General features: G+C 40.1%; 2 protein-coding genes across 12 annotated transcripts in view; one reads left to right on the forward strand and one right to left on the reverse strand.

The window, feature by feature from the left end:
- LOC105064923 (ATP-binding cassette sub-family A member 17-like) overlaps positions 1-16,445 on the reverse strand; it is a 109,337-nt gene extending 92,892 nt beyond the window's left edge. Inside the window, exon 1 of the mRNA XM_074346879.1 lies at positions 14,774-16,445. The gene's annotated coding sequence lies outside the window, so the exon portion shown is untranslated. The remainder of the gene's footprint in view (positions 1-14,773) is intronic.
- ABCA3 (ATP binding cassette subfamily A member 3) overlaps positions 14,529-17,911 on the forward strand; it is a 44,034-nt gene continuing 40,651 nt past the window's right edge. For all 11 annotated transcript variants that reach the window (XM_074346493.1, XM_074346495.1, XM_074346492.1 and 8 more), the window contains exon 1: positions 14,529-14,743. The gene's annotated coding sequence lies outside the window, so the exon portion shown is untranslated. The remainder of the gene's footprint in view (positions 14,744-17,911) is intronic.

Consider the following 17,911-nt stretch of genomic DNA (forward strand, 5'->3'; position numbering starts at 1 on the left):
TGGTCCAACACAGATAAAAAGTAACAGCCAGAGAAAATGAGAATACAAGGTTTTCTACAACCACAGTTATGGTTCAATGGAATGGGACAGGGAAAAACATAAAGAGCAGGTGAAGATTTTCATACCAAGTGTCTTTTTAAATTTGTGATAATGCAGGTAGACTATTTTTTTTAAAAGAAGGTTTATTTAGATGCTTGTAATGTTCAACAACTAGCAATTATGCACTGAAGTAATTATGCACTGAAATTTTGTCTGAACAAAATGCTCTCATAAAAAGATCGATCACGATGGAGCTCATCTTTGTAGAAAATAAGCCTAGTAAGGGAAAGTAATACATACAGAGGAAAACATTGTAGGACAAGCAGAAAGTGAGAGTCAAAAGAGATGCACTTAACGATAAACAAACTGACAAATGAAATAGAATAGAAGTCCAGAAAAGCCTCACAGGTATATAGTCACTTGATTTATAACAAAGGTGACACTATAGAACACAGGGAAACAGGGCCTTTTCAATAAACGGCCGAGAGTCAACTGGCTATCCACGTGGAAAACAACGTATACTGACCCCTGCCTCCACTATACACAAAACAGCAATTTCAGATGAAATACAGATCTAAATGTGAACGGTAAGGTAATGCAGCTTTTAGGGGGAAAAAAGGAAAACATATTAATTATCTTGAAGTAGACAAAAGATTTCTTAAACTTGACTCCAAACCACTAAATATAAAGAAAAAATGTTAAATGCAATTATATCAAAATTAAGAATTTCTGTTCCACAAAAGACACCAAGAAGGGAGAAAATGCAATACCGAATAAGCAAAGATATCTAGCATACACACATCTAACAAATGACTCGTATATAGAATATCTAAAGATCCCTACAAGTCACTAAGAAAAGACATCCCAATAGAAAAATAGGCAAGAGATTTGAATAGATGAGTTCCAGAAGAGATTATCGCTTCTCAGCCTTTTGGCTGAGATCAAGCGAGTTCCAAAAGAGAATACTAAATGGCTCACAAACATGAAAAAAATGCTCAACCCATCTGGTCATCAGAGAAACGCATCTTAACACCACATTGCTGACACTGAAATGGAGGTTTCTGCATGGAAAGTTTACTGGAGAGCACTCTTGAAATCAGTGCTTTTGGAGAGGAAAGGAAGCAGGCCTGGGCAGGGAGAAGCTGGGCTGCAATGTAGTCAGAATAGAGGCCTCAGTCATTTCTGCAGGATCACAACAATACAACAGAACACAAACTATGAATCATCAGCCTCAAGCTCAGTTAGAGGACAGGATTCAAAAAGGTCCCAGATCAGTAGGAAGGGGATTAGGGAAAGTCTGTTTATGCTATATTTGGGAAAACTTGACTAACATAGAAAAAGAAAAAAATAGGCTCAAAATAAGCAACGCAGCAACTATTCAGAATTTCCACAAGAACATATTGCCATATTGCATGTTGTATACTGACCCAGCAACCCCACTTCTAGGACTCTACTCTGCAGACATACTCGCACAAGTATGAAATGACATACATACAAGATTCTGAATTGCAGCAATGTTCATAACAGTAAAGAACTATACACAGCCCAATGTCCATCAATAGGGGATTAGTTACATTAACTATTGTTTATCTAAACAATGAAGTAATATGCAATTTTAAAAAAAAGGAAGAGCTCTATTTACTAGCAGAAATCTGAGATCTGCAAGATATACATGAAAAAATATCTTTTTCTTATTTATATTTATTAAATATAATTTATCTTTCCAATGTTCTCTTTTTGCAAATATATTTGAATACACACATCCTCTTTATGTAAATGGTAGCAAACTATATAATTGTTCTGTACCTTCTGTTTTTCACTTAAAATAAATGAGAAAATATGTGAGAAAAAGAATAGACAAAATAAAGATAATTATAGTGAGAAAAGATAAAAAGATATTCAAGATGCAGGTAATTAATATCCCTGAAGTAGAGAATGGTGTGTTAGTCTTCTTGGCCTGCCATAATAACCACAGACTGGGTGGCTTAAACAACAGAAATTAATTTTCTCACAGTTCTGGGGGCTGGAAGTCTGAGATCAGGGTGCCAGTATAGCGAGGTCCCCATTAAGAGCTTTCTTCTTGGCTTACAGATGGCCACCTTCTCACCGAGTCCTCACATGATGGAGAGAGAGAGAGACTTCCCTCTCTTTTCCTCTTCTTATAGGACCACAGTCCTATCAGATTAGGGCCCTACTCTTATGATCTCATTTAATCTCAGTTACCTAAAGACTCTGTCCCCAGATGAGTCACACTGGGGTTAGGGCTTCAACGTACGAATTTTAGGAGGACACAACTCAATTCATAGCAAATGGCTTAATTAGAACAGAAATATATATACATTTAAATATATGTTTGCAGAGAAAAAATGTGACAATGAATATATATATGTTCATGTATAACTGAAAAATTGTGCTCTACACCAGAATTTGACACAACATTGTAAAATGATTATAAATCAATAAAATAAGTTTAAAAAATGTTTGTATTAGAAGAAAACATACCTCAAATGAAGGAAAGACTGAATCTGAAAGAAATTTTTTTTAAAGATCCTCATGTTCTGATGAAAACCTAAATAGAACTGTAAAAACAGACACCATCCTGGTGAATCACTGAACTTCAAGGATAAAGAAAGGTTCTTACAAGCATCCAGACAAAAACAAAACAAAACAAAACCCCAAATCACTGACCAGAAGGGAGAAAATCAGGCCAGCCTCCCTCAGTCCTCTCCCCAGAGACCATCAGTGGACAGTATAGGAAGATTCTCAGAGGATGGAGGCAAAGTGCACAACCCTAGGATGTTATAATCAGCCAAGTAAATAGGCAGACATTTTCAAGTATGCAAACATCTATGGACCCATTAACATCCTTGGAAAAAAATTGAGGCTGTAAAGTAAGTCAGACAGAGAAAGAAAAATATCATATAATATCACTAATATGTGGAATCTTAAAAAAAATACACATTTTATTTACAAACCAGAAATAGACTTGCATACATAGAAAACAAACTATGGTTACCAATGGAGAAAGGGTTGGGGGGAGGATAAATTAGGAGTTTGGGATTAACAGATACACATTACTATATATAAAATAGATAACAAGGGGTATAGGACAGGGAACTATATTCAATTTCTTGTAATAAGTTATAATGGAAAAGAATCTGAAAATATATATATGTATATGTATAACTGAATTGCTTTGCTGTACACCTGAAACTAACATTGTAAATCAATGACACTTCAATAAATAATAAAATTTTTTTTCAAAAAAGCACACAACCCTAGAATGTTATCATCAGCCAAGTTGACAGGCAGACATTTTCAAGCATGCAAACATCTATGGACCCATAACACCCTTGGAAAAAAATTGAGGATGAAATGCAATCAGTGATCAAATTATTCCAAATAACTCAGAAATGAGGCATCTTTCATAACAAAGTACTTGTAGTGGCACTGAATCTCAAACTTGATGTGTCCACAAAGGCACTCTTGATTTTATTCTCTCTGCCTTTTCTACTATCCATCTCAGTAAACAGTAAGTCTATACCAGTTGCTTAAGCCAAAAGCTATGTTTAAACCTTGATCTCTTTCATCTCTCGTATCAAATCCATCAGTAAGTCCTATGATTCTGTCTCTGAAAGCTATCTCAAAGACATCCACTTCTTTCCTTATGCTTCAGTTACAAGTATCAGAAGTCCAACTCAATCAAGCTTAAGCCTACCCCCAGAAAAGGATTCATCACTCACATAACTGGAAGTCCAAAGTGGAATAAGCTACAGAACATAGATGAACCCAAGTGTTCAAATAATGTAATCAGGGTTTGTGGCTCTCTCAACCCTACTTTCTTTTGTGTCTCTTATTGTCAGGCAGTCTCTAAACACTTGGGGGCCAAGATAGCCCCCGTGAACTCTAGGCTTATATACAAATCCTAGAGTAAAGAGTGCCTCCTTTCTGGTAGCTCCCAAGAGGACTCTGATTGCCTTAGCTTGGGTCCCAGCAGAATGGCAGGCGGAAGGAAGGTAAAGAAAATGGGGGAAAAGAGGTCAGCACTTCCTGAACCATATGGAATGATTAACCCCTCACACACACAAAGAAAGTTTCTATTACCAGCAGAAAAGGGGTAGGCAGAAGCATACCTTTGCTGCCCAGAGAAAAGAAATCCTTTCTGTATATAAAATTTCCAAACTTCTCTGCCTAATATAATAAACCACCTAAGCACAACATAAAACACACTTGCTCCCCCCCAAAAAAAAGATCTGCTAGGTTTTATGCGTTTCTGCATCTAGGATCAAGACTGAGTTGTCTAGGTAATGTGCATTCCTCTGGCCCCAGTCTACATGTGGCTTCCCAGGGTCTGGCAATTTGGGCTAAAAGATGAGAATATGACCACCCAAGTCACAACATACACTGGAAGAAGGAAAGCTGGCTGTATCTGCCACCCTTCACGGCCTTTTGCAAGTAGAGATAGGAGACAGTTCCCCTTCTGAGCAGCTGCAGCACGTTAGTAGCCCACTTCCTACTGGTGTGACTTTGGGAAGTACCAAGAGATTACCTTAGGGGTTGAGCAATAACAGAACTCTGCTTATTAAATATTCCCCCCTGCCCCAGGAATAAAACTCCAGTGAAATATTTGTCAGCTGTCTGTCAATTTACATTATGTTGGCTCCTTAACTGGGAACTAAAACCAGATACTCTGTCAACCACAGGACGGCAGCTATGGAGTTCTGTCTCTTACCAGATAAGGTCTCTCAAATCTCGGTTTATTGACTTGGTCTCTGACTCCCAAACAAAGGACTAAGAAACTGATGTGGTTCACTGAAGTTACTTTAGTGAACTTCTTGTTGAAAATACTTTCTAGATGAAAATTCATCATTGTTGATAGAATTCTAACTTAAAAGTGTACATTCAAATCATCTTTGGGATCAAAAGTCCACCATATTAAAAGGGGGTCAATAGAAGTGAGACAAAAAAGTTTATATGCATCCATGAACTAGTCATGAAAATAGAATTGTGTCAACCATAAAGAAAATGTCAAATTCTAAAAAGCTGAATAATATTGACCATATTCCTAGATCAAACTGCATTGAAAGTAAATATTAACAAAACAAAACACTAATAAGAGGGGAAAAGCCCTTGAAAATTAAAAACTCTCTTCTAAACCACAAAATACTACATAGATCAAGAGAATGAGAGGCCACAGGCCACAGACTGGGAGAAAACATTTGCAGAAGACATGTGATGAAGGACTGTTATCCAAAATACACAAAGGACTCATACAACTCGACAGTAAGAAAATGAACAACCCAATTTAAAAAAGCGAAAAAAATTTTAATGAACAAAAGACTCAAACTAAGGACATGACAAGTAAGTACATGAAAAGATGCATCACTCATCATTAGGGAACTACAAGTTAAAACAACACTGAGATATTACTACACCTCTATTAGAATGGCCAAAATCCCAAATACTGACAATATCAAATGCCAGCAAGGATGTGGAGCAACAGGAAGTCTCATTCATTGCTGGTAGGAATGCAAAATGTAAGAGCTACTTTCGAAGACAGTTTGGCAGTTTCTTTAAAAAAAAAAAAAAAGTAAACATATTCTTACCATATGATGCAGCAAGTGTGCTCCTTGGTATTTACCCAAATGAGATGAAAAATTATGTCCCTACAAAAATCTTCACACAGATGTTTATAACAGTTTTATTCATAATTGCCCCAAACTTGGAAGCAACCAAGACTTCCTTCAGAAGGTGAATGGAAAACAAACTATGGTACATCTAGACAGTAAAATATAATTCAGTGCTAAAAAAAAATAAGCTATCAAGCCATGAAAGACGTGGAGGAAACTTAAATTAAATGCACATTACTAAGTGAAATAAGCCAATCTGAAAAGCCTATATACTGTGTGATTCCAACAATATGACAATCTGGAAAAGGCAAAACTATGGAGACGGTGAAAGGATCGGTGTTTCCCAGAGGTTGTTGGGGAGGGAAGAATGAATAGGTAGAGCACAGAGGATTTTTAGAGCAGTAAAACTATTGAGTATGATACTATAGTGGTGGATACATGATATTATATATTTGTCAATGCCCATGGAATGTACAACACCAAGAGTGAACCTTATTGTGAACTATAGATTTTGAGGAATAACAATGTTGATGATGGAAGAGGCTGTTCATATAAGGAAGCAAGGGCTATTGGGGAAATCTCTTTACCTTCTTCTCAATTTTGCTGTGAAACTCTAAAAAATAAAGTCTGTTAAGAAAAACCATATTGACACAAAAATGTATCAATAGGAAAATTCATAATCCTAAACCCCTTCACTACTAAATTAGAAATTTTAAAAATCCATGTAAATTAAAAATCAATTAATTAGAAATGTGTGTAATTTTTTATTACACAGACTATAACTGAAACTGGTTCAAGGAACTAGCTCTGTGCAGTTACACAGCTGTAAGAGTTTCTTATAGGTCATTAACATCTTTATCACCCACTGTTAGGAATATTAAGGATGTGAATGATGCTTTAGCTTAATGATAGTGCTGTTGATGACAGGAAAGAAAGGTGGTCTCTCTTAAGCAAAATCTAGATATAATCAAATGCTCAGTTTATGTACTTATAAGTTCAAAGATATTTTTAAAATACCATTGTTGAGATTATGGCAAGAAAAGGATCATTGCTATAGTACACAGGACTATCTCTAGTCTCCAATAACCCTTTTTCACTAAAGCAATTGTTTCTGTAATGTGTTTTCTCAAGTCTAAATTTCTTGGAAATAAAGATCCAGTAGCACGTGGAGTCAACACAAAAAGGGAGTCAAAATACTGACACATTGAGAATAAAAAAAAAGAAAACACTTATCCTCCTAAACTATTCCAAGAAATTGCAGAGGAAGGAACACTTCAGAATTCATTCTACAAGGCAAGCATCACCCTGAGACCAAACCCAGACAAAGATATCACAAAAAAAGAAAACTATAGGCCAATATCACTGATGAATATAGATGCAAAAATTCTCAACAAAATATTAGCAAACCAAATTCAACAGCACATTAAACACCATGATCAAATAGGATTTATACCAAGGATGCAAAGATAGCTCAATATCCACAAAACAACATGATACACATTAACAAACTGAAAAATAAAAATTACATGATTACCCCAGTAGATGCAGACAAAACTTTTGACAATATTTAACATCCATTTGTGATTAAAACTCTCCATAAAGTGGCTATAGAAGGAACACTCCTCAACATAATAAGGCCATATATGATAAGCCCACAGCTAACATCATATTCAATGGTGAAAAGCTGAAAGCATTTCCTCTAAGATCAGTAATAAGACAAGGATGCCCACTCTCGCCACTTTCACTCAACATAGTATTGGGAGTCCTATCCACAGCAATCAGGCAAGAAAAAGAAAAAAAAAAAAAAGAATCCAGATTGGAAAGGTAGAAGTAAAACTGTCACTGTCTACATACGAGATGATACTGTGCATAGAAAATCCTCAAGATGCCACCAAAAAGCTACTAGAACTCATCAATGAATTTGGTAAAGTTGCAGGACAAAAAATTAATATACAGAAATCTGTTGCATTTCTATACACTAACAACAAACTATCAGAGAAATTAAGAAAACAATACCATTTAACATCGCATCAAAAAGAATTCAATACCAAGGAGTAAATCTAACTAAGGAGGTAAAAGACCTGTACTCAGAAAACTATAAGACCCTGATGAAAGAAATTGAAGATGACACAAATATAGAAAGATAAACCATGTTCATGAATTTGAATAATTTATTATTGTTAAAATGACCATGCTACCCAAGGCAACCTACAGATTCAATGCAATCGCTATCAAAATACTAATGGCATTTTTCACAGAGCTGGAACAAATAATTCTAAAATTTGTAATGGAGACACAAAAGACCCAGAATAGCCAAAGCAATCCTGAGAAAGAAAAACAGAGCTGGAGGTATCATGGTCCCTGACCTCAGACTATACTACAAAGCTAAAGTAATCAAAACAGCATGGTGCTGGCACAAAAACAGATACATTAATCAATGGAACAGAACAGAGTACCCAGAAATAAACACATGCACTTATGGTCAATTAACCTATGACAAAGGAAGCAAGAATATGCGATAGAAAAAAGACAGTCTCTTTAGTAAGGTGCTGAGAAAACCGGACAGCTACATGTAAAAGAATGAGATTGGAACATTTTCTCACACCAGATACAAAAATAAACTCAAAATAGATTAAAGACCTAAATGTAAGACCAGAAACCATAAAACTCCTAGAAGAAAACATAGGTAGAACACTCTTTGACATAAATTGTAGCAATAATTTTTTGGCTCTGTCTCTTAATGGGAAACAAAAACGAAAATAAACAAATGGGACCTAATTAAACTTAAAACCTTTTGCACAGCAAAGGAAATCATAGACAAAACAAAAAGACAACCGAGTGGGAGAAAATATTTGCAAATGCCATGACTGATAATGGGTTAATATCCAAAATATAAAAACAGCTCATACAACTCAATATCAAAAGAACAAACAGGCCGATTAAAAAATGGACAGAAGACCTGAATAAACATTTTTCCAAAGAAGATACACAGACTAGAATGCCAGCTGCAACATTATTTTCTAACATTGTTCTGGAAATGCTAACTCAGAGTCAGGCTGTTCCCCACATACTATGGGCATCTGGCCAGGGGAATAAGAGTAGGGGCTGAGATCCCGCCTGTGCTCTATTCACTTCACCCTACTACAAGGCTGGGTAAACTGGCAGAGTGACTTGTGTTAACTGGCCCACTCAGAGGGGTACCTTAATCTAATTGGTCTGCACAGCCCGGATGCCTTTAATTAACTGGTCCACAGAGAGGAAGTGCCTTTATAAGTGACGGGTGTCACCTTTTGGCAATTCCTCGGCAGGCACAGTATGCTGTAAGAGCTCTTGGTGGCCTTGTGCTACTAGAATGACAGAATGAATCAAGAGGCATAAACATAGGTGAAGAGGGGACTAATTTATGATTATTTGCATATTAAAAAATTGTACACACAGAAAAACCAAAAGAACAACTGAAAAACCATAAGAAACAATGAATGTTAAAGTAAGGTAGCCGATTACAAAATCAGTATTTAAAAAAATCAATAGCTCTCCTATAAACAAACCAGCTCAAAAACATTTGAGAAAGATCACGTTCACAATAGGAACACCAGAAGAAAATGAGGGAATAAATACAACGAGAAATATGCCTATATTGAAGAAAACTTGTATAAAGAAAACTGAAACTTTTATCAAGAGACAATAAAATGAGGCTTGAGTAAATGGAGGGACATATCTTGTCCTTCCATAGGAAGAGCCAATATTGTTAAGATACTAATTCTCCTAAATAAATCCACAAATTTTGTATAACCCTAAAAAAGATTTCAAAAAGATTTTTTAAGTGATTCTGAACTCCGTATGAAGGATAAAAGCTTGAGATTAACCAGAAAAATTCTGTAAGAGACAGATAATCACCAGAGACTAACCAAATACTAAAATATTTTGTTATACAACTTCTTAAATTAAAATAATGTTGTACTAGAATAGTAACAGACAGGTCATAAAAAAGAAGAGTCATATATACACTCAAGGATATATGGGAATTTAGTATGTGATAAAGAGAACATTTCAAATAAGCTGAAGAAATATTATCAAAATAGTACTGATGTCTATTTGTTCAACAACTTAGATGAAACAAATTCCTTAAAAGTCACAAACTACCAAAACTCAGTCAAGAATAAATAAGTAACCTAAAGAGTTTTTAAGTCTAGCTTTTACAGAACTTTTATATGAAACTTTTACTGTGGTACAGCCATTTTGATGACAACCAATGTTACGCAATGTGATCTAAGCACTTCCTATGCTGTCAAAAGATAAAATAAGAAGTGAAATCTCCATTCCCACACAAATTTGTAGAATATCTATCTTCAAAGCTCAAACTACAATTCCAGCAGCGTTTTTTCAGACCTCAATGTAAATGCAAAAGAAATTTTCATATTTCAAAATCCATTTAACTGTGCAATTGAGGAGCTTCCACCTAACCTTCAATTGGATGTGATTAATCTGTAATGTAATGACAAGTTTAAAGGCAAATATCAAGAGAAGACTCTAATAGAATTCTATCAATGCTTTTCAAGTCATGAATGCTCTCAATTAAAATATGTTCATGATGAAATACACAAAATCTCATCACAGATTAACATTAACAGATGAACATTTACAATCAATTTTGATGATAGGGAACTCTATCTTTGAACACAACTATGCAATATGTTATCCCATAAAAAAGAGCTCCATTTTTCTCATCAATAGATAAATGTTACCAAAAAAAAATGTATTCAATTATTATATTGAATTTCACTAATAAAAACTTTGTGGGGACTTGTTTTGTCTCTTATGTAGTAAGTATCTATATGATACCCTAAATTTTGCCTCTTGGCATTTATAAAGCCAAAAAATTTGCTATCTCACCCTTTACAAAAAAAAAAGTTTGCCAAATTCTGGGCTAAAAGATCAAAGATACACACACAAATCAATAAAACAGAAAAGAGAGTCGAAAAATTGGTCAATTTTTGACAAAGGAACAATTCAATGGAAAAAGAGTAGTCTTTTTAACAAGCAATGGAACAGTTGGAATCCATGGATGGGAAAAAATAAGCCCACTTTGATCTATACCTCAATCCATTATACAAAATTAATTCAAAATAGAGCACAAACCTAAATGCAAAACTTAAAACTATAAAGCTTATAGAAAAAAAAACAGGAGAATATCTTTGTGACCTCAGATTAAGCAAAAATTTCCTAGCTATGACACCAAAATCATAAAAGAAAAATTGATAAATTGGACTTCATCAAAATTAAAAACGTTTTCTCTGCAAAAGACTGTTAATAGAATGAAAAGACAAACCACACACTGAGAGAATTTGCAAACTCCTTATCTGACAAAGGAGTTATATCCAGAATATATAAAACTCTCAAAACTCAGAAAACAAAACAATCCAATTTTTTTAATGGGAAAAAAATTTGAAGATACTTCACCTGAAAAAAGATTATATGTATAGCAAATAAGCCCATGAAAAGATGCTCACCATCATCAGTCATTAGGGAAATGCAAATTTAAACCACAATAAAATAGTACATAGCTACCAGAATGACAAAATTTGGGGGGTTTTTGAGTGCTGGCAAAGTTACAGAGCAACTGGAACTCTTACATCGTGCCAGTGACAATGCAAAATGGTACAGCCACTTGGAAAAATATTTCGGCACTTTCTTACAGTGTCTTATAAAGCTAAACATACACTTCCATACAATCCAACAATCCCATGCCTAAATTTTCACCCAAGATAAATGCAAATCTTTATTTTCAAATGTAAAAATTTTGTTTTTACATAAGAACCTGTACACAAATGATTATAGAAGGCTTTACTTACCATCTCCTCAAAATGGGAAACTGGTCTAAGTGCCAGACACTTTTCTAAGCATTTATATGTTTTGATAACACTGAATCCCCACAACAATCCTATGAAGTGGGTACTATACGATCTCCATTTTACACAAGGAAACCAAGGCGCAGAAAGTTAAGACATTAAGATCTGGGATTCAATTCAAGGCTGTATGGCCAGAGTCCATAACTGGTTTCAACCACTATAATACAATGCCTCTCAGTCACTGAATGAAGGAATATGTGTACAGCCCTTGGTCTATAAGGCATTCCCCAATTATAATGTATTCTAGTGGAAACAACTGGGGAAGCCCTATTCTAAAATTCTGTATTGAATGCGTATACAAAAAAAAATCCATATATAGGCATATATAGATATAGATAGAAAGGTAGTATTTGTGCCCCTCAAAAGAAATAGGAACTAAAATCTTGGTTTCATTTAAAAATGCATATATGTATATTACTATACATGTCAGCCAACCATTGTAATAAAAACCTATATGTAATGTAGGCTTAATGCCTTTTTTAAAGCAGTAAGATTTGTTTATGATTGTCACCATCCACTTTAACATTTGTCATCAATCTAGAGAAATGTCTGAGCCATTTTAACCTCAAGAAGAATACCATGTAATTTCTAGGCATATATTCATGGTATATGAATGTGAGTAATTTATGTACCGGAGAGTATTAAAGAGCCCAGGAAACTGGTTAGCTCTACAATGTACTTTGAACAAAGTTACGACCATTATGTGGGCCTCCCATTGGAAGGAGATTAGATGGGGCATCTAGATTTGTTTTGTCTGTTTCAATAGTGGGCCGTGAGCAGACCTTTGATGAATTTTTTCAGTGGTTGTTGAAGAGCATCAAAAGAGTCCAGCCAACTATGGGCAGTTGTTTTTGAAGGAGAGTCCAGAGCCTGAAATCTTTACACATGAATCTTCCTTTGTCAGTGACCTTCCCAATTATAATTAATAATGATTACAATAGCAGGGGGAGTGTATAGCTCAAGCGGTAGAGTGCATGCTTAGCAGGCATGAGGTCATCGGTTCAGTCCCCAGTACCTCCATAAAGAAAGAAAGAAATAAGAACACCTAACTACCTCCCCCCAAAACAAAGTGCAAATAATAATAATTACAATAGCAAGCATCCTAACTTGAGTAAGAAAAAAGATATAGACCTCTCTGCAATTGTCTGTCTTGACCTACATGCTCATTCTTTTTCTGGTAACCTCCACCTTCATCTTCCACATAAGGGAAATTCTGAGTCAGCCAGTTCTGTTCCTGGATTTGGTTATACAGAACTGGGATCAAGTTTAGAAACGGTTTGAAAAAACTGCAAGGTGTAATTAATTTAATTTAGAAATGGGAAGGACTGGTTCTTGAAATAAAAAAGATTAAGGAAGCAGCAGGGTGAGAAGGACCAGTCAGCCAGGTTCACAGAGTTTTTCCCAACACTTTTGTTGAGAGGAAGGGGGTGCAAGTCTGTAAGGAATGCTGGGGAGAGAGGGTTTCTAGAAGATTTTCCAACACATTAATAATCCACTTCCCCACCCACCCAGTAATTGCCTTCATTTTTTTTTTCTGTATCCTCATTACAGAGACCAGGCTATATAAAAGTCTCTCGTAATATCCACATTATACTACCTTTTATTTGACATTGATACGTCAGGCATTGTGATAAGCACTTACGCTTTTTTTCATGTAACTCTAAAATACAAAATACCTTTGAGTTCGGTCTTATCTAGTTAATATTAGGGATAAGAAATTGAGGTTCGTAAAGTTAAAATGACATGCCTGCGCTAGTCAGGGGATCAGGTCAAGATCTGAAACCATGTCTTTGTGACCCTTTCATTCAACAAACATTTATCAAGTGCCTCCTCTGTCCCAGGCGTTCTAGGATCCTAGGATGCAGCCATGAACTAAACAAAACCCCTTTTTTCATGGAGCCCGTCTTCCGGTGAGAGGGACAGGAGAAAAGCAAACAAGTACATAACACTTCAGAAAGCCGATGTGATGAAGTAAATAAAACGAGGCAATGAGACGCCCTATCACTAATCCATATCACTGTCTTTGGGTGGCAGAAGTAAGCCTCCCGACTTGGGTCATTACTTTACGGTTCAATCAGTGGTGTCCTCATCCCAGAGGCGCGCTGGGAGCGGGGACCGGGACTGTGCTGGTCAGCAGGCGGCGTTCGGGGCGCAGGCCGGCCCAGCTCCTACCCAGCAACCTCTGCAGGGAACCGCCAGAGACCGGTCGGGGCCGGGGGCACCCAAGCAGCCGACCGACAGGTGGACGTCGGGCCGCGGGAGGATCCTCAGAAGCGACCGGCTACTGGCAGCGCTCAAGACCTGGGCGGTCGGGACCGCGTCGCCCGCCCGCACTCTAGCCCAGGCCACCCTCAGCCCCACGCGGTCCCTGCCATGAGACCCTCCGCCTAGGTGACCCCTGCCGGGCCTCGGGACCCTCCCATTCAAGGTGACCCCAACCCAGCCTCAGGACACTCTCGGCTTCAGGTGACTCTGACCCGATCTGTGACCCTCCTGGGGTGACCCCGACTAACTCTCCACCCTCCTGCCTGCGGTGACCCCCGAGGCCTCCCTGCCCCTCTGAATTGCACTCTGTGACCCTGGCCACATCCAGGGATGCTGGGCTTTCCTGCCTACCCCGTGGTCATTTTCTAGAAATTTCCTCACCCAACGTCCACCCCGGGGGACCCAAAGCGTAAAAGCACCCTCCCTCTGAGAGAAGAGGGCCCTGCGCCACACAAAAGACAATGCCGAAGGGCCCATGGAAGATGGCCAGCGAAGGTATAGGTTCCGGCGATGACTATTTCAGCCGCCTGGAAGTGCGTGCGATTCTCCTCTAGGGGGTCTAGCCCTCGCCCAGGCTGCCACGTCGCGCGCCCCCTGCCGGCCGTGCCGCAGGAACGCGGAGCACTGCGCAGGCGCGGGCAAGGGGTGGGCTGGGCGGGCCGGGAACCCGCAGGGGCGATCCACTGCGCACGCGCGAGCCGGCCGGCGCGCCCCCTGCAGGAGTCGGAGCAGCCTGGTCATCAGCCGGTCGTGGGTCGCAGGCGCCCCCTCCCCGCGGTGGCTGTCTAGCAGCTGTCAGCATCTGTCGCCGCCGCCGTCGCTGTGAGGCCAAAGCGGAGCCAGGGGCCGAGGGAGGGGACCCCGCGAGAGGACAGCGCGCCGCCCCGGCGCCAAGGGTCGGTGAGTGACACCCGGACCCGCAGATCGCACCTGCTGGCTCCCAGGGCTCGTAGCTCCGAGGCCGCTTCCCCGCCGGGGCCGTCCTCCCCACCGCAGGCTGTCTCCCTCCCCGGCCTGCATGCCCGCCCCTCCCGCGGCCCTGCCCCGCCTCTGCCCTGCCCCTGCCCTGCCTCTGCCCTGCCCCTGCCCTGTCTGCGCCCTCAGGCGCCGGCCCAGCAGGTGCACCTTCTCGCAGTGCCAGGCCGCCCTGCCTGACTCAGGCTTCCTCTCGGCACGAGCCTCTGGGCGTGTCCCTATCCGCTCCTGCAGCTCCCCAAAGCCGGCCCCCCTTGGAGAAACTTAACCTTCCAGGAGCTAGAATCACTGCAAAATCCTTTATGCCGGGTGGAGGAGGGTGGGCAGACAATTACCACGTTAGGACCCGCTGGCGTTTATCTGGCAGACACTTTGAACACTTGTCTGCCAGCGCCATGCAGCATCCCAGGCTGGGGAGGGCTGAGACAGGGCCGCCAAGGATGCTGCTGGCTCATCTCTCGTTGCAGGATTCCCAGGGTCGGTGGGAATGCTTCCCCATAACGGAGTCCGCCCTGCTCCCAAACCCTCATTCTGATGAGTCTCAAAATGGGGTCCAGTGTTAGTGGTGGGAGTTGTGTAGGGGACAGAAGGAAGAGGACCTCCTTGTTTAGGCAGAGGGAACTGCAACAGCCCTGGTGCCCACGATCAGGCTGTATTTGGTACGAATTTGTGTTTACGTAGATATTGGCTCTTTCCTGAAGTAGACTATAAGCTTCGTGAGGGCAGGGAGTGTCCCAAGCGTGAGGGCTTAGTACAGGTGCCTCTTGCTAATTTGGTGCATGAATGAATGCCCCTTCCTCACTTCCTGGAACGTTGCCTAATTAAAGCCATTACCTTATGGGGTTATTTCTGTTTGTTTGCCCCTTTGCTTCCTGACCTGTGAGCTCCTTGAAGGCACAGGTTGGATCTTGTTGGGGCTTGCATTCCTAGAACGGAGCCAGTGCCTGGCACATGACAGGCACTCAAGGAATGCTTGTTGAGTGAGTGACTGAGACCCTGTACAAGATGCAAGTGAAGAAGTTATGCTCTTTTCTCCTGAGCAACTATATCATTTGATTCAGAACATTTTGATGCTGCCTTTTGTAAACTTGAAAAAATTAAGGACGTTTTCCTTTAGAAAGTTTACATCGTTGCAAATGTAAAAGAAAGGGAAAATAGATTAAAATGGTTGCTGTGGGAATCCCCTCCCCACCTTTTTAACTTCTTAGAGGGTTTTTTTTTTCATTGAACATTTGCTTACTATATTCAACAAACAGGATGACATCATTCCTTCTCTAAGGTGATCTACCACCATTCTGATGAAACAGACTTTTTGAACGAGAGCAGGGAGCTCAAGTTGTTTTTTTTAAAAGTCACTAGCTTTTCACAGTGCATATGCCAGGCAGTGTCATGGGAACCTGTTTTGACTTAGTCTCAGCTGGGAGGGCCCAGGTAAGACACCCTAGTTGACAGTTTCTTCTCAGCAGTGCTTCCTGAAGCAACAGTAGACTCCTCTGCTATTGAGTCTGTTTAGGAGGAAGCATTCTAGAACTCTGGGGAAAATGATGGGCAAGGCTCTGTGCACGATTGGGCACCTCAGGATGGAGCTAAAGAGATGATTTAGTCACAAGTAACTGACATAAGACAGAACCAAATAAATGTCTCTTGAGACATGCAGAAAAATTGCCACTAGTGGAAGACACTTGTGGACAGAGGTGGAGGGATGGCTTTCACCAAAATGAGAAGGTCTCAACCGTGGCTGCCTGTTGGAATCACCGGGAAAGAGCCCCACGCCCAGACCACAGTCCAAAGTCTCCGGGGTGAGCCTAGGCATCAGTTTCTGTCTTAAAGCACAGTGGAAGATTCCGCTGTGCAGCCAAGACCAAGAACCCCTGAACCAGCCAGGGTTGTCAGTGGCCACTTCACAGAGGGGCTAGGACTGGGCTGGGAAACGATAGGGATGATTTCTGCAAGTAGAGACGAGAATGGTGGGTGATAACTCCAAGCACACAAAACCACAGAAAGCCTACACACCTCTGGGGAAGTGTAAGGCATGTCAGTCCCTGGCCTAGGAGACTCGGGCAGGGCCTGTGCCCTTGAGTGGCTGAGTTGTTTGCCACGTTCGGAGAGATTTGGAGTCAGCAGGCAGGAAGGCGCCATCACAGGAGCAAAGTAATGGGCTTGCTGCCTTGCTTGTTACAGAAGAGCCATGGTTACCTCTCTCTGGGGATTCTCAGTTGCCTCATTACCTCATTTCCTACACCTAGAGGGGCAGAAGGCTAGCGGGGCGGGAAACGGGACCAAGGCTGAAGCAGGGGTTAGGAGAGCAGGCAGTGGCACAGATTTTGTGGAACTCTCTCCCGATGGCCTCCTTTGGGCCACACCTTTGGTTTAAAAATACACCCCACCACCTCCTGCCATTTTACAATCACTCGAAAGGATTGTAAAACTTCAGCTATTAAGTCTTTTTTTCAACGATGTAAACTCAGAGCCACCTGATCCTAAGGAGCCGGCCACCCCAACCCAGGACAGTACAGGTGGTGGCACTGAGTGTGAGACCTATAAACCAGGTCTCCATGTGGACCTACTAATGCAAATGACCACCACCTTGAACCTGGCCTCTTGGGGCTCTTGGACAATGACTGAGGCTTGTGGATTTGTTCCTGCCTTATCCAGACAAGGGCCATTTGTGTAACTAAGTTGTCCACAAGCTTTTTTTCTTGTGCTCTGCTGTAGGTAAAAGAATTTGAGTGTGTACCACCATATACTTTATTTATTTATTTAAAACAGATCACTGTATACTACTGTCCTGAATACTATGACATAGAAATATATTTAGATACAGTCTTTTGAATGGATGAGAGGTGAAGACAATTAAATGTTTTAATGTGTTAATAGTACAAGATATATCATACAAACGTACACTGTTTTTAAAAGAAAGCCATGTGATCAGGTCAACATCCCATGTATAAACTCTTGGTGAAATCTGAGTCCAGCATTTAAAGGTCTGGTCCTGAGTTCTGTTTGTTCCAGTTCCTGGTTCTTCAGGCGCTCGCAGGTAAACACACAGAACCTCAGGAAGGCAGGTGGACTATGCCATGCGTCCAGTACTTG

This window comes from Camelus bactrianus, chromosome 18 (genome assembly GCF_048773025.1).
Source record: "Camelus bactrianus isolate YW-2024 breed Bactrian camel chromosome 18, ASM4877302v1, whole genome shotgun sequence".
Classification (NCBI taxonomy): Eukaryota; Metazoa; Chordata; class Mammalia; order Artiodactyla; family Camelidae; genus Camelus; species Camelus bactrianus.